Source organism: Podarcis tiliguerta (genome assembly GCF_965153285.1).
Source record: "Podarcis tiliguerta genome assembly, chromosome: 17".
NCBI classification, from domain to species: Eukaryota; Metazoa; Chordata; class Lepidosauria; order Squamata; family Lacertidae; genus Podarcis; species Podarcis tiliguerta.
Window position 1 is genome coordinate 7,543,783 of NC_139550.1, and position 18,757 is coordinate 7,562,539.

The 18,757-nt window shown below is 39.3% G+C and overlaps 2 long non-coding RNA genes across 2 annotated transcripts; both read right to left on the bottom strand.

The window, feature by feature from the left end:
- Positions 1–7,578: 7,578 nt before the first annotated feature.
- On the bottom strand, positions 7,579–9,375 carry LOC310668204. Its single transcript, XR_014506658.1, has 2 exons — positions 8,770–9,375; positions 7,579–8,725 (listed from the first exon to the last, which is right to left on the bottom strand). It is a non-coding gene; the product is annotated as an uncharacterized lncRNA (long non-coding RNA).
- Positions 9,376–12,489: 3,114 nt separating this feature from the next.
- On the bottom strand, positions 12,490–18,515 carry LOC310668205. The gene is made up of 2 exons (XR_014506659.1): positions 14,706–18,515; positions 12,490–14,668 (listed from the first exon to the last, which is right to left on the bottom strand). It is a non-coding gene; the product is annotated as an uncharacterized lncRNA (long non-coding RNA).
- Between the last annotated feature and the right edge of the window lie 242 nt (positions 18,516–18,757).

The following is an 18,757-nucleotide window of genomic DNA, read 5'->3' on the forward strand; positions in this document are numbered from 1 at the left end:
TTTGTCTTTTGCAAAAATTAATCAAAGCGTAATAAAGGTTTAATTTGAGAACAATGTTTTTCTAGATAGTTTTTATAACACTCCCATTCCTTAAGAAACTTTTGGCTTGTTCTATTCCTAATTGTTTCTGTCTTTTTAGCTAGCTGTATACAGGTATATTCAAATAACTTTACTTGCCATTCCTCCTTTTCCTTCTGCTGGAACTGGCCCACACTCAGCAGCCACTTTTTACCTCCTGCAAGTCACCTGACATCAGAAGATTAAACTTCAAGAGAAGGGTTATTGTGCTGTTTAATTGAAAGCAGCTGGGGTGGAGAGTGTGCTCCAGGACCTGCCTTAATGTAAAAGCCCTGCTGCCCTTTCCCTCCTGAGAGCAGAGCACAGTAAAACAGTGAGGAGCTGACTTTGCAGCAGCTTGGCCCTTTTCTACCCTGTTGCCTCAGCCAGCAGGTGTTTGCGTATTTTGTGCCACAATAGCTTGACCTATGAAATATCTGGTTACAGGTAAAAGTGTCTGTGCTGCTTATGAAAAGGTAAAGGGACCCCTGACCGTTAGGTCCAGTCGTGGCCGACTCTGGGGTTGCGGCGCTCATCTCGCTTTATTGGCTGAGGGAGCCGGCGTACAGCTTCCGGGTCATGTGGCCAGCATGACTAAGCCGCTTCTGGTGAACCCGAGCAGCGCACGGAAATGCCGTTTAGCTTCCCGCTGGAGTGGTACCTATTTATCTACTTGCACTTTGAGGTGCTTTCGAACTGCTAGGTGGGCAGGAGCAAGGACCGAGCAACGGGAGCTCACCCCATCGTGGGGATTCGAACCGCCAACCTTCTGATCGGCAAGTCCTAGGCTCTGGGTTTAACCCACAGCACCACCCGTGTCCTGTGCTGCTTATAGCCGGTGCTAAACATTTTGTGAATCTTTGTACTTTTGTCCATTTACTGTATTTATTTTCCCTGGTTTGAACTATAAAATGGTGGTTTTCTTGAGTCAAAACAATTTTTTTTTTTTTTTAAAGCACTGCTTTTTGAAAAAGCACTACAGTGGTACCTCGGTTTACATACACTTCAGGTTACAGACTCCGCTAACCCATAAATACTGCTTCAGGTTAAGAATGAGAACAGAAATCGTTTTCCAGCAGCACGGCAGCAGCAGGAGGCCCCATTAGCTAAAGTGGTGCTTTAGGTTAAGAACAGTTTCAGGTTAAGTACGGACTTCTGGAACGAATTAAGTACTTAACCTGAGGTGCCACTGTATTATTATTATTTACTGAGAACTTAAAAATGGAAAGCATAATGCTGGTGGTCAACAAAAGAGGTTTAAAGACTGTCACAAGGCAAACCCATCTGCTTATGGTATGAATGGTGGTGCACGAATGCTCCTGGGTGGGCAGGTAGCAGGGAGTGGTTGAGATGCTGCCCCAATTCCAGTGGTGGTAGGCAGGGGAAGGCACAGCTGGAAGCCAGGGCTGACTACCATCTGGGGCAGAGACCTAGGTATTTGGCCTCTGTTCCTTGTTCTAGTCCTCTCACTTGACTGGATGTCACTGGTAGCATATCTACTAAGCCCTCTGGTCTGGTGGTACTGTTGCTGAATGCCAGATCAGTCTGTAAAAAAAACAATGTTCACCCATAACTTGATTGTGGATAAGATGATTACCAATACTTGGGTGAGTGAGCTGGGCGGGCATGTTCTTACCCAGCTGTGCTGCACCAGACTAGACTGGGAGGCTGAGGTAGGGGTGCTGCTATTGCCTATAAGAGCACCATCTCCTTGACCAGGAAGTCTCTTGATCTTGGGATGGGCTTAGAGGGTCTGCACCTGGTCAGAGAGAATGGGGTTGCTGCTGGTCTACCAACTGTCCTGTTGCCTGGCAGGCTCTCTGATCTGGCTGGCCATGGTGGTCTCTGTGGTATTGTTGGAGGACCCTTTAACGAGAATTCTGGGTGACTTAAATATCCATGGGGAGGCTGATGTCAGGCCAGCTTGAGACTTCATGGTCTCTATGACAACTATAGGTCATTCTCAGATGGTCATTGGTCCAGCACCCCAGCATGGCATACCCTTGATGTAATATTTGCTCCAGGTGATATGAGAGAGTGCAACGCATTCCCTTGTTAGGTCAGACCAGTACCTGGTCAAGTTTGGACCAACAGGGACACTTCCCCCCCTGTAAGGGTGGGGCCCCCGTTTGGGTGGTTCACCATCAGAGACTGATGGAACTTGATGTGTTTTTAAATGCCTTAGGGGACTTGGCAGTGGAAAAGCTGATGACCCCAGCAAAGCTCTGGTCTCACTATTGAATGGCAAGGTGAAATGGGAGGCCGACACAATTGTTCCTGAGCATCCTCTCTGGCATTTTGAAGCCAGAGACTTGAGGTACAAGTCTTGCTCTGAAGCTCACCAACTGCTAAGAACACATCATCTTTTCTGGGAATTGTAGTTTTGTTAAAGATCTTGGGGGGACGACTACAGTTTCCAGCATTATTTTTCATGTGTGTGTGCATTTGACATATGGTGTATACAGAGTCCTCTCCAGTGAGGAACGCCCAAAACAGTCTCCAGCAGACATGGTTCTCCTCTGACTGTAGTTAGTTGCAAATGAAGATGCAGAACGGATTCAAAGAACCAAAGAAAACCCACCTGTAAGTAGTATTTTTGTATATAGTTTTGACCATATATTGGTCCACAGCTTTTAATGTCCTTTCGATGTCAGTCGTTCTTTAAAGAAAGCCTTCATATTATTTTTGGGTATGTAATGGTGGGTTCGGAAAGCATACTGACCTTGTATTTGAGATTTCACCCCTCCCATATCCAAGAATCTCCTGAGGAATCTGCTGATTCTGCAGAGAGGAGGAGGCATGTTCTGCTCTCTACATATTCTGCTCCAGCACCACATCAAAGAGTTGGTCAGTGAGTGAGTTGGTCAGTCAGTCAGTCAGGGAGAGAGAGACTGAGTGTTAGAGATTGTGTGTTTAGATAAGGTTGCTGCTAAGAGCAGCTGCAGGCACTCAGTGAGGTTCAGCATTCTTTATGCTTAGACCTATTTAGCTCTGTATATAGTTGTACTGTATAATAGTTGTAGTTATAGAATAAAGAGAATATTCTACAGAGCTGCTCTCCGAGTTGTTTATATACTCTGCTAGACTCTGCTGTACGACGACTGTCTTGTTGGAGTGAATCCGGTGCTCACAACTCTAAGCTGTGAGTCCACAGCACTTTGACCTGTTCCTGTGCTGAAGGTGGTCTCTGGAAGTGCTACCCAGCTCGCCTAGCCCAGTCGGGGCTGAAGTGGATGAGTCCAGTTAGTCACACTGGCTCAAGGGCGATGCTGACAGTCTTACCGTATCCATTTAATTTGCAGTTTATTTCTGTAGCAGAATTTGGATTCTGTACTTGGGAGTTTTTTTGTTTCTAAGAACATTTCAGCTCCCTTTCCCTGGCGTATCAAGTGGTTGCAGTAGATGCTTGATAGAATGAGGCCAAAAGGGGAAGAAACAAAAAAGCAGTAGAAGCCAGAATCAGGATAAATGTTTCTTTCTTGATGTTGAAAACAGACTAGTTATTTTCTGAAATCAGATTAAGTCTGTTAGTTATCGAATGTAGATGCTTTCTGTATACCTGTACTGCTTTTATCTCCCTTCTGTAATGCTAGGGATTATGAATACAATAGAAGGCATCATTTTCTCTGAATGCTTAGGCTCTACGTGTTAACCAAACATGTGCATAGTAGTGTATGCAAGTCGGCTCAGATCATGTGGTCCGTCATGACTGTACAAAATGTTATGCACACATTCAAAGCATGGAGGTGGGCCAGTTTCCCCCATCACTGGGTCAAGCTGTGATGTGTCAGTCTGTGTTTGGGTGCGCTTTTTATATCAGCCCAGATACTAGTCCGTCCATCTCTTTTGTTACATGATCAACAATATTGTTTGGTAAAGTTCTAGCTGGATTGCAGTTCAGAGACTGTGTGTTTGAAAGTATTCCAAATATAATTTCTATGCAGCTTATATTAGGCAGGAGAACAAGCAGAATTTCCTTTAGGTTTTAGGTAAAATGGCAGGAGGGTGTATGCATTTCAAGTGATGGAGGAGCAGACTAAGTGCCAAATGTTTCCATGGCTTTCTGCCATTCCTCTCAGCAGCCTCCTCCTGGCTTGTCCTTGTTTCCTAGTCAGGCTTCAAAACTGGAAATGAAGCTCAGATATGAGAAAAATGGTTTGGGGGAAGGGGAGTTGAGGAGAAATAAGGACTGATCTATGTAATAATGGGTGAATGCAATTTCTGTCTACTTCTCCCAGGAGGCTGCTGTGACATTAATATGAGAAGGAACCACTAACTTTCCCAACCAATATGAATCTTTTTCCATAGCCAACCAGTGTAACTTGGGATCACCCCACATGAAAGCCGTTCCCATGCTGCAGTAGTAATGTCTGAATTAGGCCTGTTACCCCTCCTTCCATAGGAGCTGGAGCATTTGACATCACAACTCAAAGGCTACAGATGGCCTACGGGTTAACTCAAACCTATGAAGGTTGCATGAAGCCCTTCATTAATACTAGAAGATCAGTCTTGGAGATTTTTTTGCTCATCGACAATTAACAATTGTTAACAATTTGGTATGACAAACAATGAACAATTATGAGTCTATAACCCCTTAGGGCCAGTTACTTCCATCTTCTGCTGCAGTTCAGCACTGTTGACTTACATGACATTTACCAGTATGGTTTTGCACCGTGAATAGCAGGTTTCTAATGTGACTGTACAGTGGTACCTTGGTTTACAACCATAATCTGTTCCGGAGGTCCATTTGTAAACCAAAACAAGTTGTAACCCAAGGAGTGCTTTCACCAATGGGGCCTCCGAAAAAAATTGGGTTGTAATCCCCCCAAATTGGGTTGTAATCCCAAAAAAAGGTTGCAAATCGGGACACACACTTCCGGGTTTGACGTGTTTGTAATCCAAAACGTACGCAAACCAAGACGTATGCAAACCAAGGTACCACTGTACTTATGATTTCCTGAGAGCCAGTGTGGTGTAGTGGTTAAGAGCGGTAGACTCGTAATCTGGTGAACCGGGTTCGCGTCTCTGCTCCTCCACATGCAGCTGCTGGGTGACCCTGGGCCAGTCACATTTCTCTGAAGTCTCTCAGCCCCACTCACCTTACAGAGTGTTTGTTGTGGAGGAGGAAGGGAAAGGAGAATGTTAGCCGCTTTGAGACTCCTTATGGTAGTGATAAAGCAGGATATCAAACCCAAACTCTTCTTCTTCTTCTTTTTCCTACTCAGTTAAAAATCACTAGTTTAGAAGACCAACTGCACTTTTTTCTTCATAAGCCACTAAGCTTCTGAGGAGTGGTGCTTCCAGTTTACTGGGGTATTATCGCTAAAATAAAACATTCTGGCAGCTCTTTGGAATAATCAAATGGATACAAAGAAGCAGGCTTTTAGGCTGTGAGATCCTCTCTTCTCATAGATAAGATACACGTTTGTGCAAGCATTTGAGCTAAATATATAGCAATATCAGGGATATGTACACTTCTACAAATTTCAGTGAAGCTGATATATTCAATATTAGCTTAAAAACAGAATAAATGTGTAAGACTACACAAGTAAGCAATTTATTGTAAGACAGAACAAACAGTGGCAAACAACATGTAAATTCAGTTGATAATGGGGCAAATAGACTTGTCAAACTGACAAATATATATATATCTATATATGAATATTCCTCCAAAAAGCAGCTCAGTATTTTTTAAAAAATTATTCTAGCAAAAAATTTAGGAAATCCGGTATGACAAAGATGTTTGCAAGGGAGAGCAGTGGCAACGGAGGCATGAAACACTTTGGCTTTTTTTTTTTTTTTAAGTGATGAGTTTTCTTCCTTTGGGTACCTATCCAGGCACCTCATAAGGAGACATGTATAACTGGACATCATCTTTCATAGAGTAAGGAATATGTTTTTTTTTTTACATATGATGCAGAATGTGGTGCTTTATTTCTGGACGGTACCAGTTGAAGACAACAGGTGGGGAGAAATGTATCTTTGAATGCTCCCCTGTATGAGTAAATAAAAAATGTAATTTTTTTTACAAAGGTAACTTCCTACATGTAGCATACAGCATGCCTCTCTCCTTGGTGAGACAAGTTACCAGGGAGGTTTTTTTTTACACGAGGTAGCATTAAAAAAAAAGAAGCAACTTACCTTTTACCTCCTGTCTGAAATGGTACAGTGCAGAATTTAGTCTACATTATGGGTGGCATATGCTACTGTACTTTTAGAGGTGTTTTAAGTATTTCTGAAGTTAACTTGATGCTATTATATTTGCACCAGGGTTTGGACATTACCTCCTCTTTCCCCCTCACACACTCTAGGGATATTACTTCTCTGCCTCTTTGCTGAATCCACATTCACAATGCTTTGTGCTGCCTACCCCACCCCCCTTAATTACACTTGGAAACAGAGTTAGTTGTACAAATAGTATGTCCAATTGATGGTCATTTAAACTTGGAATCCGGAGTGGGTAAAAATTGGAATTTTATTCCAGAGCCGTAAGAGTTGTTTGGTTTTTAATGTGTTGCAATCTCCTTTATAGTATTTGAGATTTGAGTATTTGAGCAATTCTATTCATTTTATTTAAAAAGTAGTAAGTACAAGGAATATTCCCATCTCTTCAAAGTGTAGGTGAACTTTAAAAGAACAGAACTACAGTATTTTGATTTGCCAGGATTCTATAAATTGTAGAGCCTATATAACGATCACCAACAGGCCAATTCATGTCATCAGGCAATTCCCATTCTTGTTTGAAATAAGATCATGTGGGAAACCGAATTATGCTCCCCCCTTCATAGATGTTTGAACACCACGACAGGTATGTGCAGCTTTTCACATAAATGGATACAGAGCAGCATTAAAACACGTCGTTTGATGTGAAAATTAAGCTTTGCTCCATTTTTGCCTTCATTAGACCTCTAGAGACATGATTTTATTATTCATTAAACTCTCAACCTCTGAAAACTTTGGTTTGATTCACTTCTATCATCATTCCGCTTCTACTTGCAGGCACATTTTAAGATGTACACTTCGTATGTACATCTAAAAATGTTACACGTGATTGCAGCAAATAAACATGTTATACAGGTACACTAGGCAAAGAGCCATGATTGGTTTCAGCTTCCTTTTAAGCGTTTATTCAGTCATATTTGACTATAATGTATGAAACAGCTTTATGGTTCATAATAAGCAGGATGATCAGACCCAAAGGTTAGTGTTCTAGAATATATATGATCCGGCCTCAGTATAAGTGTTTTTTAAGAAGAAACTGTCTTACTCTTCTGGAATGACTGTGTGAATAAGAACATCTCATGTGACTTCCCCTGCCCCCCCCCCCCTGAAAATACATAAGCAGGCTGAATATTCACCGGATTCAAACAGAGATGCAGGGATAAGCAGTCAACATGAAAAGGCTATTGCCTGGGTCAAATACAAATCCATTTATAGGAGAAATGAGAGAGCTGCTTTTTGAAGAATCATCTGAAAACCCAATAAAAAGTACACACATATAAAACACCGGATTGTCAATGGTACTGTGAAACAATTCAAGTTTAAATCATGGTTGTTTTTTACTTTTACGAACGGATGAGACACTTTTCAACTTCAAGCTTTTTCTCTCCCCAGCATGTCAGCAGTTAGCATCCACAAAAGCACCATTAGATATGGAAGAGTTAGCACCACATAGTTTCAGGACCTAACTGCCCACATGCATTGCTGACAAACTTGGAACATGGAAATCTGTGTGGTACTTAGTACAGTCTTATTATAAACAATACAAGGCAATTTATGATTATTCATACAGTACAATACAGTCACTGATCAATGAACCTTTGAGTACAGTACATGACAAGTCACATCTGAACACCCCGTTAATACTAGAGTATGCTGAAGATTTTTAGAAGCAAATCTTGAGTGTAACACGGAGTTTGCTGATAGGCTTACTTAGTCTGAATTTCAGGGTCGGGTATTTACATGGCCTCAAAAACCAAACTAATGAAGCATTGTACGGGTAGTGGAATCAGGGGCAAATGATTCAACTTTTTAAAAAATTCAAAGTGAGATAAACTATTAAGTAGTTTAAACTTAAGAGCTCTAGGTACTCATTTTTAATCTAAGCTTCACTTCATCTTGTGTGTTTACCTTTAACAGTCCAATGTGAAGAAATGCTATAGAATAATTAGAGAAATGCCTGGAAGCAGTAATCAGTCTATGAATAAACTTACAGCAGACCACGGGAGAGTTTAATATTTGGGTGCTACCAAGCTTTTAGCCCTGTACCCTGACAGAGCTAAAAACTGCTAACAGGGTGGAAATCTTTAGAATACTCCCTTTTTACAAATCTTCTCTCTGCACATAGCAGTGGCCTTGGAATGTAACAAGCCATAATGATTCTACCTCATTGACTATCATCACTAAGCCTCCTAGTTCCATTTTCTCCATACAAAGTTTTGACTCCATGCATCTCCCTCCTCCCTTTGATCCCAGGAACACCTGTCTTCTGATCTTGGACATTTTTTTTTAACTCTGTGCCTGCCATTGGTTTTGTACATATCTCTGCCATCCATTATGGCCATTTATATCTCATCTGATATGCCTGTTTTTCACTACTAAAACCCTGCCACCACCTAAACACCCTTCCTCCTGTCTTCCCTTTAACATGGATTTTGAAGCCTATCTCCTCTGTAAGATTTAAAGCAACTTGACTACTATTTCACTCATCACCTCTGTAAGATTTAAAGCAACTTGATTACTATGTCAATCTTACCTTGCCTTTTTGAATCCCTCTTCCTCTGAAGAGAGCCCCATAGTATTCATGTACATTTGTTTGTGATCTTTGTTTTCTGGCTCCTGGCTGCTTAGTTTTGAGCTTGATGCTTTACAGCACATACTGATCTACAGATAAGCCTTACTTTCCCGCTTCACATCTGATCCTGGTTTACTGACATCTCTCAGCAAAAATTCAGTGACTTCTCAATCCCAGCCTAGTTAAAAAACAGAGCTTTTTAATTACTTGAAGAAGTTCATGCATTGATGTTTATCACACTGATTAAAATGATGACCATATATATATATGGATTTGAATAGGTAATCGGAGCTCTCTCATCCTACGTAATCCTTCAATGGAAGTGGATCACACATTCAAGCTGTGTATCGTCATGTGCTGACTAGCTTAGAGTTCCCCCACATGTTCAGAAAATGCATGCAGTATAGTCCTGCCAGGACTGTGCTACTTCAGAAGACAAGGGACCACAAGACTTAAAGCTTCTCCATATTACAAACTCCTGTACAGAAAAATCAGCATATCAGAAAAAGGCTGTGTTAGAACCATTTTTCTCTGTCATGCTAGCTTACTAGAGCCACACAGATTTTCTTTAAATGTGAGAGAATATTCAGCCTTGCTCTGAAATGTGTCATTCAGTGCATGTGTGTGTGTGTGTGTTTATCTATCCTAAGGCTTGTTTTGATTGCAGCACAACCAAAATAATTTGTATTCCTTCCTCTTCAAGCATCTCTCACTAAGACCCTTTACCTGTCCGTACTCAACACTTTGCTCTGGGAAAATATACCCTCCTTCAATAAGCAGTGGCTCGTATTCAATATATCCATGTACTTGAATGCCTCCCTTTTCATTTTTGTAAGTACCTCAAGTGAACAGGACCCCGAGTCTTAATTCTTTCACCCAAACAAGAAGCGATGGCAAAATACGGAATTTAATTGTTAGCCTGTTACTGTGTCCTGCTTGAGATGTCTCTTCACAAGAGTACATTCTTCCTCATTTTCTGATGTTCTGCAATGCTTGTAATGAAATTAAGCAAATTTACTGTGACACCTATATGTGGTGCTGTCTCAGGATAGATTTGCATATGCCCTTAATTCCACTTTTCTTTTCTTTGCTCCCCACTCCATGCATATAGACATACAAGCAAAGTGGTCATTTCTGGCCATTTCTTGTTGGCATGATCTCTCTCTGGGTTTTGCAGTATACAGTACATCCCTTTCAAATCTGTACTTGCTTGATGGCAAGTGTGGGGATGCCACATTCAAAAACTTTAAATGTCATCCTGTTAAAGGCATATGTGATTACATCCTCAGCTAGGTGTTTAGGAGCTCAAACGAATTATCCCCAAGGTCTACTCTTTAATGGCCAACGCTTATCTTTTAGAAAAGAGATCATGTAAAGAGACCCTGAACTTAAGTTGCTTTAAAAACATTTCTGGAACTGTGTAAGGTAACAGTTTAAGTCAATAGATAGAGAGGGTTTTGCACTTAAGATGATGTCTGCAGAGACCAGTCTTGTACATCAAGAAAAGCAAAAACCCTGAAATATACATGCAGGCATGATTACATGTTCCACACCTATGCCATTTTGTACCTCTAGTATAGTGAGAACAGGGCACATAGGAAAAAAAGTGCTAAGTTACAGTACATTTGCTTTTTAAATATATGTTAACAATAGAACAGCAAAACAGATTGTTTGAAAACAGAGTCGGTATCGTACAGTAAGTTCACATTTAATTCTTTACCATGTCTACAATTGTAACACATGCATTTTATTTCCATTATTTTTATTCCATTAGGACCAACATCCTTCAGAACAGTGATCTACCTTTAAAACAAATTTTCTAAGGAAATATTAAGCATCACATAAATTTAAGAAAATTCTTTTAAATTAGCATTACATGTACTCGTTTACATTTACAATTTTTCATGCCATGACTTTAACACACCTTTTGGTTAAGAATATCCTACTGAAGAATAGTACCATTGGGGAAGAATACACACACAGAGTAAACCGCTACCTGCTATGCACATGATTTTGAGTAACTTGACTGTTGTAATGCCATATTCTGATTATAGGTGCAGCTGCAAAATTACCGTTACACTTATGGAGGAATACTAAAATGATAATTAAAATGACTACACATGCTGTTGAAAAGAAAAACAAACCCACCATTGACTAAGGTTAAAACACTGCCTGTGTGCCGTTACAATGTTTTTATCTTTTTTTAAAAAGCAGCTCATTATTCCTTAGAAATATTTTTACATGAACATTTTATCTTCAGGCTAAGAAAAGAACATTGGGAAAATAGATGTCTAGTTGAAGGGGACCACCAATTTTATAGTTTCTTTTCCCCTAAATCTGTATAAGTAAATATATATATATACCTTGCAAACCGTTTAGCCTACTGTAGACACGATCCACAAAACTAGCCTGGCAAATTTGTCTGGATTAAAACTACGATGGATGGGATCCAAAGAGGTCCATACATGCACCTTTCTAGATGCAACCCCAGGCACAATATTGAGCGCAGCTCTGCACAGGCCCCCCAACTCTGGGAATAGCTTTGTAAGGGAGCTGTAGCAGGCTGGCAGGACCAGGGGGTAGGGGAGCAATACCATGCATGGTTCTTTGAATCCGACCCTTTATATCTAATGCTTCAGCTATCTGTGGATCATATTGTAATATTTTATTGTATATTAGCTTAGAAAAGGGGACATTGCTAGATTTTTAGTACATTTTACACAATTTTCCATTTGACTATAGAAGCTCTTTCACATAATTTTAATCACAACTAGCAAAGGGACTAAATATACTGACTATTCTAGTTAAATATATTTAGGTTAGGTCAGTGTAAAGAGTGACATTCTTATAATATAATGCTCTGAATTTGGAATAAATCATTACATTTTTAGAGTTGATGAGACAGATATCACTGATGTGGCGGAATCAACATGACTGATAATAGTCACTATATCGTAATAAAATCACGTGGGTTCCTAAAACTCATTCAGGATCATTACTGATATGAAAGTGGACTGTGCAAAATTCAATTAATTTATTAGTCAAGACTGGTAACACATCACAGGGCACTTTAAAACTAAGGTCCCAATGAAGCTCTGTGTGTTCCTAATCAATATGCCTTGTGTTTGAACCTTCCTCATCCTTGAACAAACAATGGGTTCTGCTGACACTAATCATTTTATTAGGGCTGCATTTCTGGTTCTTCATGAGGAGAGAGTAACGGGAACTGTACATGCAGTCTCAACATCTGGACGCCACCATAAATAGTGCACTTAACAACTGTTTGTGTATAGTTTCTAATCCTCAGAGGCTAGCTTCAGTAATTGCATTGTGCCAGCTGAATGAGGGCACATGAGAACATTAAAGAGTATGAATATTTTGGGCTCTTTAGAAAGAATCTCCCTAGCATTTATTGAGTGATATCTAGAAAACAGTTGTATTCAGAAGAAAAAAATATTTGCACAAAATGGTTCAATTTTTTGTAAGCTGCCCAGGCCTTAAAAGTTAATTTATTTCCAAGTTCTTAAGGTATTTAGCAACATGAAGTAAACCTGGAACAGCACATTTAAGGGTTTCATATAATGTAGAGCTAGCACGTTTGTTGATGGTAAGGATATAAATTAGACAATGCATTATTATTTCTTTAGGTCAGTTTCTTCTATACCGGTAAGTAGAACAAAGATCCTGATGTTTTTATTTGTAACCAACAGAAATTTAATGATTGTGTAGAAACTTCCACCCAACCTTAGTAAACTTTCTGTAAGCTAAGAGCATTCCACAAATGCAATAGCATAACTAGTGACAGTTTCTTCTAATGCACTGTAGTTCTACCTTGCTGGGGGGGAAATTGTTTTACGGTCGAAAATACAATACAGTATAAGTCAAACTAATTTACAGAAACAGTACATAATTTTTTCCTAACTGCTTAAGCAATGCTTATGCACACAGTGAACTATAGCTGTGAGTGACTCTTGCCTATCCAAGGTAATTCCCCATGCTAAAAACGTCCATTACCAAACGTTATGTCTACAGAACTCTACATTTAAAACCACATTAATTACTTCATACTCTGTCAATATAATGCAAAGTTTAAAACACAAGCTCTTGTGCTGTTCTTACTTACGGTATTTTAAAAGTTTTGATGTTTTTGAAAGCCTTTGCTCCTTTGGGTGTACATATGCACATTTTTTGGGTTGGCTTTTTAAATCAGATTTGTCTAGATGTCAGCAATTTGGGACGGTTCCATTTACAGATACAACATATAGTCTGGATCTCACCCCCCTTTTCAGCAGTTTATAATTTTTTAAAACATAAAATAAAATAAAAGTTAGGCACCAGGCAGTGGCCACATTCATGAAAATCTATTTTCATACAGCCATTACCCTTTGTTAAACATACACCCTGTAAAGACTACACAAATATGGGGGCAAAAAAAGTTTGAAACTCAGTGCTACTAGTATTTATAAAAGTGCAGTGCTCCATATAGTAAGAAGAAAAGTGACTACAAGTACTTAAAGTGCTAGCTTTGATCATGGTTTGGGTTAGTATCCCAAACCTAATTATACTGTCACATTACTTAAGAGAGTAAAGTAAGAGCGGAGAGCACAGGTGCTGCACATGCCATGGCAAATGTGCTCCACATTACAATTTGCTATGTTTAAAGAAATATGCAGTGCTATTGTCCAGGCTGCAACTATGTACAAACAACTTACATTGTATAATAGCTTTACATTATAATACAAGTCCATAGACTTAATCGGCAGAAGACAATTTGAAAAGCAAAAGTACCAATGCTTCTTACGTGTCTTCCAGAACAAGTATTTCTGAAGTGTCTGCTACCTGAAACCAGAAGTCTATCTGAGGTGTCCCTGAAGAGCCTGCCAAACATTAGCATGAGGCAAAGCTTGTCTTCATCCATGCTTCCACATGCGAGTTTGCTTTATAAAGAAACGACTCACGGCTATACTTACATAATCTCTCTCTACACATCAAGAGCAAAAAAGAAAAAGAAAGAACACTAATGGATTACTAACCATGTGTACCCAGACATAAGTCCTACTGAATTCAGTGGGTCTTACTGCCTGGTAACCGGGGTAAGGATTGCAGCCTTAGGTTAGGAATGCATTGTTAGTGAACTTGATGTTATTTTCATTCATACATTTTCTGTCTCCCATGCCACAAAGGCGTGAGACTCTAAAATGCACAGAAAAAAATCATGAAGCTATTTGAAGGCAGCAGGGAGCCAAGCGCTGGCAATGAAATATTCTAAATATATCATGCTGTTAGCTTGAAGCTCCACGGTCTTATCGTCACATCTTTTGGGACGCTGAAAACGGCATCCCACTCCAGCATGGTACAACAGAGACAGGATAAGAAAAAGGAGAGCTGCTACCGGTTCCAGCACATTGAAGTCCACTAGGAACTATTTTCTTGGTGTGCTGGAAACATGCAGAATGGATCAGCCCTGCCCTTGTAGTCCAGGTGAGCGGGGCATCCTTGAGAACCTTTCTAGCATTGCCTGGGATGCTAAATTTATTGTTTTTGTGACAGTATGCCTATTACACATCTCAGTTATATTACACAAATCAAGGTATATTCAGATCAAAGAGTGAAATGTATAGTATGTAACATCTTGACTATAAAATGCCCAACCCTGAACATTCAATAAACCAACTCAGGAAGATAAATTTAATGCACCTACATAAGCCTTTAAAAACGAGAAAACTGCATCCTAAAAAAGGAACCTCCTCAACTTTTGGGTGAAACGTAACAATACCCAGCTCTGCATTTTAAAAATGCAGAAACTAACACTTTTAGCTATCTGAACTTCTGGTGATTATTAATGCAGAAATACATATCTTGCCGGTGTATGGTCATCCCGTTAATGGGAGGTTTGCTCATAAGATGATGTGTGAATGGGTCATCTGGCATATAACATCTTAGATGAAAGTTTTGTATCTCTTCCCATCACTTTAGCAGTGCTTTTCAATGTTGTTAATTTACATGTTCAGCTGCCAGTCAAAAGTAATTTAAATAATGAAGGTGCATATGTGAACTAGTAGTAGTATAGCCTGAATGTGCACCATTGGCTCACTACATCTCTTCGAAAATCTCTCTAACAGTGGAGAGGGCCATAATTCTCCATACAACAGGATTGTAGTTTTGGTACTTCAGAAAAGTACAAAGTGCTAACTTTGGCAGTTGTTGCTCTAACTAGCCTGTTTTCCTTTAAAATTTAAAGTTTATATGCAAATAGCACCCTGCTCCTTAGCCAGCCAGTTCAGTGGAAAACCAGAGGGGAGACTGTTCCATTTTTGTCTATCTCTGGGGCTTAAAAGGATGAAGGTCAAGCAAATTGGGTTCTCCAATACTGATGAAGGTCAAGCAGATTGGGTTCAATGAAAGTAATTCTAAGGCAATACTCACTAGGGTCAAAAATATTCTGTCCACAGACATACTTGAAAGGTCTGAACTGGCAGTACCTAATTGGGGAAGAGACTGTGTGATTGTGAAAAAAAACAAATTAAATTTCAGGGATTAGGAAAAGGAATGAAAATAAAATTGCTGGTATTGCAATACTTTCATACAACTCCATGGTAAAGCCACATTAGGAATATTGTACAGTTCATTTTGCCTCACCTTAAAATCAATACCATAAACCTGGGGAACATATAGAAAAGGACAACCCAGATAATCAGGGGTTTAGCCCCAAGGCTAAACCATTTGGAGCTGCTTATTTTAAAAAATGTAAGCTATGTTTTGCTACAACAAATTGGTTAGCCTTTCAAGGTGTCACATGTCTGTTGGTTGTGCTGCAGTGCTATCCTAAATATGTCTACTCCTAAGTGGAGCTTACTTTCAGGTAAGTAGGGCTAGGAGTGATTGTAGACTAATGAAGCAACCACTCTGGAACTGTATAATTCTACAATTAGGATTATGTATTTGGTCAAAATAAATGGCAAAATGTTTGCTTCTGATAGTATATGGGGGGACGGGACAGAAAGTCCCTCCACCTACTTATACTTCACTATATAAAAATGACAATGTCCTGCAAGATCTTGATAAGGAGAGCTATTTGTTCTATTATCTTGTGGGAAAAGAAAACACACAACTTGAAGTAGGATTAAAAATAAATAAATTGGGAAAGATTAAATATTTAGAAATGAGATTAGCTAGTCACCACTTGAAGGGAAATTTGGCGGCTATATATTAAGCTTGTTAGAATATCTTGGTAGGATAGCTGGACTCAGTCACAAATCATTAGGTAGATAATGTTTTCTATTATAGCATAAAAGCTTAATATTTTAAAATGTGTAATGACATTGCCCCATTACCTGCATGATACATTATTATTCTTTACTAATTGCCTAACAACTCATCACAGAATTTCTCCAATATCAAGGTGCTCTTCAAACACAAAGTGCTGCCATGAAAAGACAATAGGGATAGGCCAACACTATTTTTTTATTAGAAGATTACCATTTGCTTATCATTCATGTGAGCATAAGATATGCAAATCTAGAGTTAAAAAATCTAGTTTGAAATATGAAAATTCTTGACTAAACACACACACACACACACACACACTTGACTGAAACAAAAACAAAATAAACTTCAAATTTTATATTTAAGTCCAAGCATATTTTGGGTTTCTTCTGTTATAAAAGCTAGTTGTTATTATAGCCCTATGCAGATAAAACCTACTTCCTGACTATCTTATGTGGGAATTGCTACCTTATTCTATGCTGGTTCATTTTTGCATCTGATTGTTGCCAGTCCTGGTAAATATGAAACTGGGGGTGGTCCTTCTCAGACGATTTCTGAAAAATTGGGAAAACGGTGGATTGCCTAAACGCCACTTACCTACGAATAGGTGAACTATACTTTCTAGACCACAGCCAGCAGTCCTAAAACATGGGGGTTCTCTGAAATGGCCCAAGGAAATGAACATTGGGGAAGCCCTGACACATATGTGAATATTAATGGCATTTTAACCTAAGAGCCCAATTGAATTCAAAATATTTTATTGCATTTGGCTCAGTGCTAGATTAATGATATCAGCAACCTTTTCCAGCACTGCAGAAAGAAACAGAAAAAAAGAAATCAAGACATAAGCAAGGAGAAAACAGCAAATATAGAATTAAAGAATCAGAGCCTGTATAATGGGCATATACTGGATGTGTGAAAGTGTAAAACTAAAGATAACATTCATTGATATTTCACTGCTTTGTCTGGCTGCTTTTTATACTGGAATAGGGCATCTACGTTCAGGTGCCTCATACCTATTTGTAGTAATAAAGAACAACTCGAGCACATGTATCCATAGGTATCTATTTATAACTGATAGATCAGCAGTAGTTATATTTAATCTTTCTTAGCATTTTTCAGGTAGTTTGTTACTCAGCTAAATTCATTTCAAATATTTGAAAGCTTGTTGATGTGTGAATGTATGTTAAAGGTGGTCACTCCCCCCCACCCTCACAACAACATACTCAGGGTTAGCACAGGGCTTTAGTTGGCAGAGAAGAACATACAGACTGTGAACGGGAGCATTTGAAAATACTGAAATGCTTATTTGGCTAAATCCAAGAATTCATCTGTCACCATTGAGAATAGATACTGTTTAAGAATTTTGCTATGTCCAGCAATGACATTATTTAACAGTACACATACATATGCATGTATACAGCTTTTCCACACACATTCTATAATAAATGCTTATGTAAAATAGAGACAACCATGCTTAGTAAAAATTCTGCCAAATGATAGTTGTACAGTTCATATATTTCTACATGAAAGGCTGGTGACCACCTTCATTTTTGCAAACAAGTTGTCACTGGAAATCCTTTTCATTCCTTATTCCACAGCTGATTGCTCTGTGCTAAAAAGTTTGCCCCTGTCATGTGCTAATTTTAAGGGAGGTGAAAATGAGCTGTTTTCAGATTTCTTTCCTAGTAATCAGTGTGCACTGATGTGTATATTAAACTTCAGCTATGTGTTGTAGAAGTATCTTAACGCTTTGAATACATAATACTGAGTGAACAACCAAAGCTCAAGCATCTTTTAATGTAGATTATTTCCATCAATCTAGCTCTAAATTAGAGACCCAAGGCCACAGCTGTGGTCAATCATTCATCAGACTTTTCCTGTAGAAAATCTCTACTTCCTTATGTTCCTGTGCTCCATTCTGGCTTCCATTTCTCTTTTCATAAAGCCATTGCTTCCCCTGTGCTTATAAGATCCTTCCCTCTTCCTTCCCTACTCCCTGTGCAGAACTCCAACAATCCCTTTTCTTTTGTCCTGCAGACATCCGCTCTAAAGGGTTCTCAATGTGGCACCTTGCTGACATCTTCTCTCCTATTCGCTGCTGCTTATCATTTTTCCTTAAAATAGCCTGTCTCAATATGCCTGCCTTCTCCTTTACCCAGCCTCCTCTTTATCATTCCCTCCCTTTCTTCAGCAACCCTGACTCAAAGCTCCCTCTTTCTTAGGCCTCCTCTGCTGCTCAGTTTGCAATATGATCGCTGCTCAGCCTCTGCAACATCAGCACAGCTCAGCAAATTAGTGCCAGAGGCTTCATTGCTGCCACAAAAAACATTAGTACATTATAGTATTGATAGATTTATTCTGACCCAGAACCCTGCCTGCTCTAATGAGCACATGGGAAAAACTGAGGAAGCAGAAACCTGCATTCACTTCACAGCTCTACAGTTTTTTAAACTTTTGAAGCAGAGGGAAAGATGGGCAGAAAACTAATTAAGGGTTAGTATTTTTGCTTCCCAGTGAAGCTTCAGTTATCTTGCAATTGTAAGTTAGTATGAATTTACCATTTTAAATATCTCAAGTACATTTATTAAATTTTCAAGTGTTACAATAATAGAACAGTAAACCGCCCCCCCTCACATC